The sequence below is a fragment of the Heptranchias perlo genome, unplaced genomic scaffold, assembly GCF_035084215.1.
Source record: "Heptranchias perlo isolate sHepPer1 unplaced genomic scaffold, sHepPer1.hap1 HAP1_SCAFFOLD_44, whole genome shotgun sequence".
Taxonomy (NCBI): Eukaryota; Metazoa; Chordata; class Chondrichthyes; order Hexanchiformes; family Hexanchidae; genus Heptranchias; species Heptranchias perlo.
This window is the reverse complement of record NW_027139453.1, coordinates 6,566,469-6,575,352: the sequence shown is the minus strand read 5'-3', so window position 1 is coordinate 6,575,352 and position 8,884 is coordinate 6,566,469.

Sequence of the window (8,884 nt, the reverse complement as noted above, 5' to 3'; positions counted from 1 at the left end):
AGGTCCGTGGGTACTGAGTTTTTGTAGAAAGTCTGTAGTGTCGCGACAGAAGCTGGGGGTTCCCTGCACGATGGGTTTCAGGATGCCCTCGATGGATCCAGAAAGGTTCTCACACAGGGTTCCGATGCCTGATACGATAGGACGTCCGGGTGTGTTGGCTTTGTGCATCTTTGGGAGGCAGTAGATGTCTCCCACGCAGGGAGTACGTGGGATGAGAGTGCGTAGGATGTTTTGAAGGTCTGGATCCAAGGTCTTGATCAGTTTGTTCAGCTGATGGGTGTGTTCTTTGGTCGGGTCTGTGGTTAACCGTCTGCAGTGTTCCTGGTTGTCCAGTTGTCGGTATGCTTCTTTGCAATAGTCCGTTCTGTTCTGTATGACGATGGCTCCTCCTTTGTCCGCTGGTTTGATGACGATGTTGCGGTTGGTCTTGAGAGGTTTGATGGCGTTGAGTTGTGCTCGGGTGGCATTCTGGACTGTCTTCTGACTGCGGCTGATGAATCTGGCATAGACGCATTTCCTGACAGCTTGAGCATACATGTCAAGCTGAGGGCAGCGACCCTCTGGAGGAGTCCAGTGTGACTCTTTCATCTTCGGTTGCTGTACCGCGGAGCCCTCTGTCTGCTGTTACGGATCGTTGATTGTCTCATTGGGTTCGCTGCTGAAATCTTGGGGTTTGTGTTAGAATTCCCGGAGCCTCATTCTCCTGATGAATTCCTCTGTGTCTGCCGCGAGACTAGTGGGGTCCATTTTGGTAGTGGGGTAGAAATTGAGCGCTCGGCTGAGAACTTCAATTTCGTCTGGTTAAAGGGTGTGGTCGGACAAATTGACGATGGACTTCCCTGTGGTTGCAACCGTGGTACCAGGGGAAGCTTGGTCGATGCTGGTGGTGATGCTGAGTTTCTCAAGCTTCCTGCTCTTGGTTTTCATGTAGGCAGCGTAGTTCCGTTGCCTCGTCTGTTTGGCGGTATATCGTAGCTGGTCTGCTATGTCCTGAGTACAGTTTGAGAGTATGGACTCCATCTTAGTTTCGAGGTTGCGGCGTCTGCTGTGGAGTTGGTGTACGAGATGGTTGCGGAGTGTGCGAGAGGTACGACGGCAGAGTCTCTCAGCGTAATCCGAGTTGCATGTGGAATTGATTGGGTTCGTGATCTGTCGCCCTTTCGGGATCTTGTCTGCTTTCTTGCAGCTCTGTAAAAACTTGATGTCTGTGTCTAAACGCGCGATCTTCTTGGATATCCTTTCCAATGTGAGCCGGCAGTTTGTCGTGTCGATGGTAGCCATGATGTGGAGATGCCGGTGATGGACTGGGGTTGACAGTTGTAAACAATTTTACAACACCAATTTACAGTCCAACAAATTTATTTTAAATTCCACAAGCTTTCGGAGGCTTCCTCCTTCCTCAGGTGAGTGGTGTGGAAATGAAATTTTCGAATCCTTCGCATTTGAAAATCACAGAACAATGCCTGGTGATTACTGCCCGTTGCCAAGGCAATCACAGTGTGCATACAGAGAGGTGTCACCTAAAAGGCCACCGAATATACAAACCCCCCCCCCCCAAAAAAAAAAAAAAGAGAGAGAGGGAGAAAGAAGACAGTCAATGACCCGTTGTATTAAAAACGGTTTCAACCTATAATAATACATATCATAGACCCGGAGCATCTCTAATCTCTACAACAACGTGTAACATAGGCTTGAAACATTTCTAATCTCTAAAAGATTGTACAACATAGACCTGGAGCATCTCTAATCTCCACAACAACGTGTAACATAGGCCTGGAGCTTCTCAAATCGCTAAAACAATGTTTAACATCGGCCTGAAGCATCCCTAATCTCTAAAACAATGTGTAACATAGGCCTGGAGCTTCTCTAATCTCTCCCACAATGTTTAACCTAGCCCTGGAGCTTCTTTAATCTCTACAATAATGTGTAACGTGGGGCTGGTGCATCTCTAATCTCTACAACAATGTGTGACATAGGCCTAAAACATTTGCAATCTGTACAACTTGTAACAATGTCCTGAAACCACTTTAATCATTAAAATAATGTGTAACACAGGTCTGAAACATCTCCATTCTCAACAACAAAGCCCTACAACATAGACAAGTTATAATCCCACGTTATACACTGTTAAAAAGATCACAGATGTTTCATGCCTATGCTCCAGGTTGTTGCAGAGATTACAGATGTTCCAGACGTATGTTAAATATTTTTGTAGAGATAAGCGATGTTCCAGGCCTGTGTTACTTGTTGTTGCAAAGATTGCATTCTTTTCAAGCTTGTTTTATACATGGTTGCAACGATGACAGATGTTTCAGGCCCACGTAGAATCGTATATTCACAGAATGGTTACAGCTCAGAAGGAGGCCATTGAGCATGTGTCGGCTCTCTGGAAGCACAATCCAGTTAACCCCACTACCCGCTCTTTCCGCGTAGCCCTGCAGATGTTTCCCTTCAAGCAATTGTCCAATACCCTTTGCAAAGCCAAGATTGAATCTGCCTCCACCAACCTTTCAGGCATTGCATTTCAGATCATAACCGCTCGCTAAAAAAATGTCCTCATTTCGCCTTTAGTTCTTTTGCCAATCACCGAAAATCTGTGTCCATTGCTTCTCGACCCTTTCGCCATTGGGAAGAGTTTCTCTATATCCACTCTGCCGAGCGCCCTCATGATTTTGTACACCTCTATCAAATCTCCTCTCAATCTTCTGTGCTCTAAGGAGAACAATCCCAGTTTCTTCAGTCTATCCACATAACTGAAGTCCCTCATCCCTGGAACAATTCCAGTAAATCGTTTCCACATCCTCTCTAAGAGTTTCACATCCTTCCTAATGTGCAGTGCCTGGAACGGGACACAATGCACCAGTAGTTGCTGAACCAGTGTTTCATAAAGGTTGGTCATAACCTCCTTGCTTTTGTACTCCATGCCCATATTTATAAAACCGAGGATCTCTTTCGTTTTTTCACCGCCTTCTCAGCCTGACCTGCCACCTTCAACGACCTGTGCACATAAACCCCCAGGTCTCTCTATTGTTGCACCCCATTTACAATTGTAACCTTTCGATAATATTGCCTCTCCTCGTTCTTCCGACAGTGGTGCAAATTTTTGCAATTGATAGCAATATTTAAGGCCCATGTTACACATTGATTCAAAGATTATAGATGTTTCAGACCTGCATTACACATTGATTCAAAGATTATAGAGGTTTCAGACCTGCGTTACACATTGATTCAAAGCTTACAGATGTTTCAAACCTATGTTACATATTGATGCAAAGATTACAAATATTTCAGACCTACCTTGCACAATGATTCAAAGATTAGAGAGGTTTAATACCTTTGTTACATATTGCTGCAAAGATTACAGATGATTCAGGCCGATGTAACAGATCGTTGTGGAGATCAAAGATGTTTCGAGACGAAGTTATACATTGTTGTAGAGATTAGCGATGTTTCAGATTGATGTTACACATTGTTGCAGAGATTAGAGATGTTCCAGCCCTATGTTATGAACTGTTGCCGAGATTAGAGGTGTTTCGGGTCTATTTTATACATTGTTGCAGTATTTATTGGTGTTTCAGGACAATGTTGCACGTTGTTATGGTGATTGCAGATACCACAGGCCAATTCGTACACATTGTTGTCGAGATGACAGGTGTTTCAGGTCCATGTTATACATTATTGCAAAGATTGCCGATACTTCAGGCAAATGTTACAGTTTGTTGTACAGATTGGTGATGTTTCATCCCTAGGTTTTAAATTGTTGCAGAGATGAGCAAAGTTTTAGGCCTATGTTACAAGTTGTTTTAGAGATTAGAGATGTTTCAGTCCTATGTTAGACATCGTTGGAGCAACTGCAGATGTTTCCGTCCCTTGTTAAACATTTATGTAGTCCTTACAGATGTTTCACGCCTATGTTGAACATTGTTATAAAGATTATTGATGCTTCATAGGAACATAGGAACAGGTGTAGGCCATTCAGCCCCTCGTGCATGCTCCGCCATTTGATAAGATCATGACTGATCTGTGATCTAACTCCATATACCTGCCTTTGGCCCATATCCCTTAATACCTTTGGTTGCAAAAAGCTATCTATGCTGTACATTTTCGCAACAATTACAGATTTTTCAGGCTTATGTTACAAATTGTTGCAGGTAAGAGATGTTTGAGGGCTATTTTATATATTGTGCAGATATTAGAGAAGATTCCAGCCAATGTTGTACATTATTGTTGAGATTGGCGTTGTTGCACGGAATAAAGACTTTGCTGGCTTACGCAACACATTGTTATTGAGAATAGAGATGCTTTAGGCCTTTTTTATACATTGATGTAAAGATTAGAGATGTTCCCGGTCTATGTTACACATTTTTGTATTTATTAGAAATGTTTCAGTTCGATGTTACACGTTGTTTTATACATTAGAAATGATTCAGGCCTAAGTTACACATTTTTGTATACATTAGAGATGATTCAGGCCTATGTTACACATTTTTGTATGCATTAGAGATGATTCAGGCCCATGTTCACATTGTTATTTAAATTAGAGCTGATTCAGGCCAAAGTTACACATTTTTATATACATTAGAGATGATTCAGGCCCATTTTACACATTGTTGTTTACATTAGAGCTGCTTCAGGCCGATGTTGCACAATGTTGTATACATTCGAGATGTTTCAGGCCCAATTTACACATTATTGTTTACAATAGAGATTATTTAGGCGGATATTACACATTGTTTTATATATTAGAGATATTTCAGGCGTATGTTACACATTTTTGGATATTTTATAGATGATTCAGGCCTGTGTTACACATTGTTGTATGCATTAGAGATGATTCAGGCCTCTGTTACACATTGTTGTATACATTAGAGATGATTCAGGCCTATGTTACACATTGCTGTGTAATTAGAGATGTTTCAGGCCTATGTTACATATTGTTGTTAAAATAAGTGATTTTTCAGGCTACGTTATCCATTTTTGTTTACATTAGAGATGTTTCAGGCCTGTGTTATAACATTGTTGTGTACATTAGAGATGTTTCAGACCTATGTAACCCATTGTTGTATATATTAGTGATAATTCAGGCCGATGTTACACATTGTTGTTTACATTAGAAATGTTTCAGGCCCATGTTACACATTTCTGCTTACATTAGAGATGTTTCAGCCCTACTTTACCGATTGTTGAATATATTCGAACATTTCGAGGCCGATGTTGCACATTGTTGCAGAGGTTATAGCTGTTTCGTTCCAGTGCCAGCTCTGTGAAAGACCTATCCAATTAGTCCGATTCCCCTGCTCTTTCGCCATAGCCTTGTATTTTTCCCTTGAAGTTTTCCCTTTGTTGATCTTTGTATCTTTCTCATTCGCCAGGATCTGTGCCATTTTTTGTCTTTTTGTATGCCCTTTCCTTATGTCTTATAGTTTCCCTTACCTCTTTAGTTGTCCATGGCTGTTTTTTTTTGCCAAGTAGAGTTCTTGCCCCTCAGCGGTATAAACCGATTCTGTATCACGTTAAATGTTTCTTTGAACATTTAACACTGATCATCAGTCGTTTTACCCATTAACAGATTTGCTCAGTTTACTGTGGACAGTCTCTGTCTCATCCCATTGAAGTCGGCCTTGCCCGAGTCTAGAATCTTAGCAGCTGATTCGTTTTTTTCCGTTTTAAACACTGCATTGAACTCGATCATGTTATGATCACTATTGGATAGATGTTCACGCACAGTTAAGCTGTTAACTAAATCTGGTTCATTACTCATTACCAAATCTAGTATGGCTTGCCCCCTTGTTGCCTCTAGGACATACTGCTGTAGAAAACTATCCCGGACACACTCAAGAAATTCACTACGTTTCTGACAGTTGCTAGTCTGCTTTTCCCAATCTATGTGAAGGTTGAAGTCCCCCATTAAGACCACAATGCCTTTCTTACAAGCTTGTCGAATCTCTGCATTTATACAATCTAGCACTTCAGAGCTGCTGCCAGGGCTCCTATATACAACCCCCACTATAGTCTTAGATCCTTTCCTATTTCTCAATTCAAAGCATAAGGTCTCTGTTGACTGCTTACCTCTCGTTATATCCTCCTTTATCATTGAAGTAATTTCATCTCTAATCATTAAGGCTACTCCTCCCCCTCTTCAATTTACCCTATCTCTCCTGTAGACCTGATAACCTTGTATAATTAGTTCCCATTCCTGGCCATCAATGCAGCCAAGTCTCAGTAATATCTACAATATCATACCCTCCAATTTGAATTTGAACCTGTAGTTCATTTAATTTATTCCTTATACTCCGTGCATTTGTATATAGAAATCTTAGTTGGGCCACACACCCTCGCCTGACCTTCATCTTTGATGCTGGGTTAATCGCCTTACGCCATCTAGTTTTTATTTTATCTGTCGTGCCGAAAGTACACTTTCTTTCCGCTGCTCTACGCTATTCCCTTTCACTTGTTCTTGAACAACTGTTTGTACTATTTGAATTGTAAATTTCCCCTGGGTCTTCCCCTCTCTTGCTGCTCTCAAATTTATACACTTCTGACTCCCCGCTCAGGTTCCCATCCCCCTGCCACTCGAATTTAAAACTTTCCCAACAGCAGGAGCAAACACCCAGGAGGGGACATTGGTCCCGGTCCTGCTCGGGTGTAATCCGTCCAGTTTGTACAGGTCCCACCTTCCCCAGAACCGGTCCCAATGCCCCAGGAATCTAAATCCCTCCTTCCTACACCATCCCTGCAGCCCCGCATTCATCCTGTCTATTCTCCTGTTCCTATACTCACTAGCACGTGGCACTGGTAGTAATCCTGAGATCATTACCTTTGACGTCCTGCTTTTCAATTTATCTCCTAACTCATTAAATTCACCTTGCAGGACCTCATCGCTTTTTTACCTATGTCGTTGGTACCAATATGGAGCATGACTACTGGCTGTTCACCCTCCCCCTCCAGAATGCCCTGCATCCGCTCCGTGACATCCTTGACCCTAGCACCAGGGAGGCAACATACCATTCTGGAATCACGTTTGCGGCAGCAGAATCGCCTATCTGTTCCCCTTACAATTGAATCCCCGATCACTATAGCCCTGCCACTCTTCTTCCTCCCCTCCTGTGCAGCGGAGCTACCCGTGGTGCCCCGAACTTGGCTCTTGCTGCGTTCCCCTGATAAGCCATCTCCCCCAACAGTATCCAAAGCAGAATATCTATTTGAGAGGGAGATGGCCCGAGAGAACTCCTGCTCTACCTGCCTAGTCCTTTTACTCTGCCTGGCGGTCACCCATTTCCTTTCTGCCTGCGTAATCTTTACCCGCGTTGTGACCACCTCACTGAACGTGCTATCCACGATAGTCTCAGCATCGCGGATGCTCCACAGTGAATCCACCCGCAGCTCGAGCTCCGAAATACGGTTAGCCAGTAGTTGCAGCTGGACACACTTCCTGCACACATGGTCGCCAGAGACACTGGTCGTGTCCATGACTTCCCACACATTGCAGGAGGAGCATATCACGTGTGCGAGCTGTCCTGCCATGATTGCCTTAGACTCTCAGACTCTCCTCCCGCCCTAGTTTTCTCCTGTTATACTGTGCTCACCTCTCGGACTCTCCTGCCTCACCTGTGACGTCGCACAGTAGTTTTCTCTTGTTGCAGGTCTGCTGCTGCTTTTATTCCCCAATCTCAGTCTTCAACGCTCAGGTCCACTGCCGCTCTGTGGAAAACGTGAGGAAAAGCAAGGCAAAGCAGCACCTCCTTCCCCCACTTCACCGAACTCCCACACTTACCAAACTCTCAGCAGTTCACTGTGTTGTCCGCATACCGTTCTGTCGCACTGACAGGCCCCTGTATTTCTACAGTTTGTGACTTAGATGAGTCAGGCCTGCCCCACCTTCAGGTACTAGTTTAATCCAACTAACCAATTTACTTCCGACAGCAGCTCTCTCTGCTGAAGCCTGGCAAAAACTTAAAAATGTCAAATTTAAAATTGAACTTAAACAGTTTAAAGCAATATACACTAGATTTTAAAGAGATTAACCCTTAAACTCCCACACATACCAAACTCTCAGCAGTTCACTATGTTGTCCGCACACCGTCCTGTCGCACTGATAGGCCCCAGTATTTCTACAGTTTGTGACTCAGATGAGTCAGGCCTGCCCCACCTTCAGGTACCAGTTTAATCTAGCTCAACAATTAACTTCCTACAGCAGCTCTCTCTGCTGAAGCCTGAAACAAAGGAGAAAAAATTAACTTCAAAATTGAACTTAAACAGTTGATAGCAATTGAACTTGAACAGTTGAAAGCATTATGCACTAGATTTTAACGAGATTAACCCGAAAACTCCCACACTTACCAAACACTCAGCAGTTCACTGTGTTGTCCGCACACCGTCCTGTCGCACTGATTCACCTGATTGAATTTTTTGAAGAGGTGACTCAAGTAATGGACATGGGAATGTCACTGGATGTTATTTATATGGACTTCCAGAAGGCATTTGATAAGTTCCACGAAAGAGATTGTTAGCTAAGTTAGAAGCCCATGGAATCGAAGGAAAAGTACTGACTTGGTTCGGAAATTGGCTGAGCGAAAGGCGACAGAGAGTAGGGATAATGGGAAGGTACTCACATTAGCAGGATGTGACTAGTGGAGTCCAGCAGGGATCTGTCTTGGGGCCTCAATTATTCACAATATTTATTGACGACTGAGATAAAGGCATAGAAGTCTCGTATCTAAGTTTGTAATGACACTAAGATTGGTGGCATTGTAAGCAGTGTAGATGAAAACATAACATTACAAAGGGATATTGATAGATTAGGTGAATGGGCAAAACTGTGGCAAATGGAATTCAATGTAGACAAATGTGAGGTCATCCACTTTGGTCAAAAAAGGATCGAACA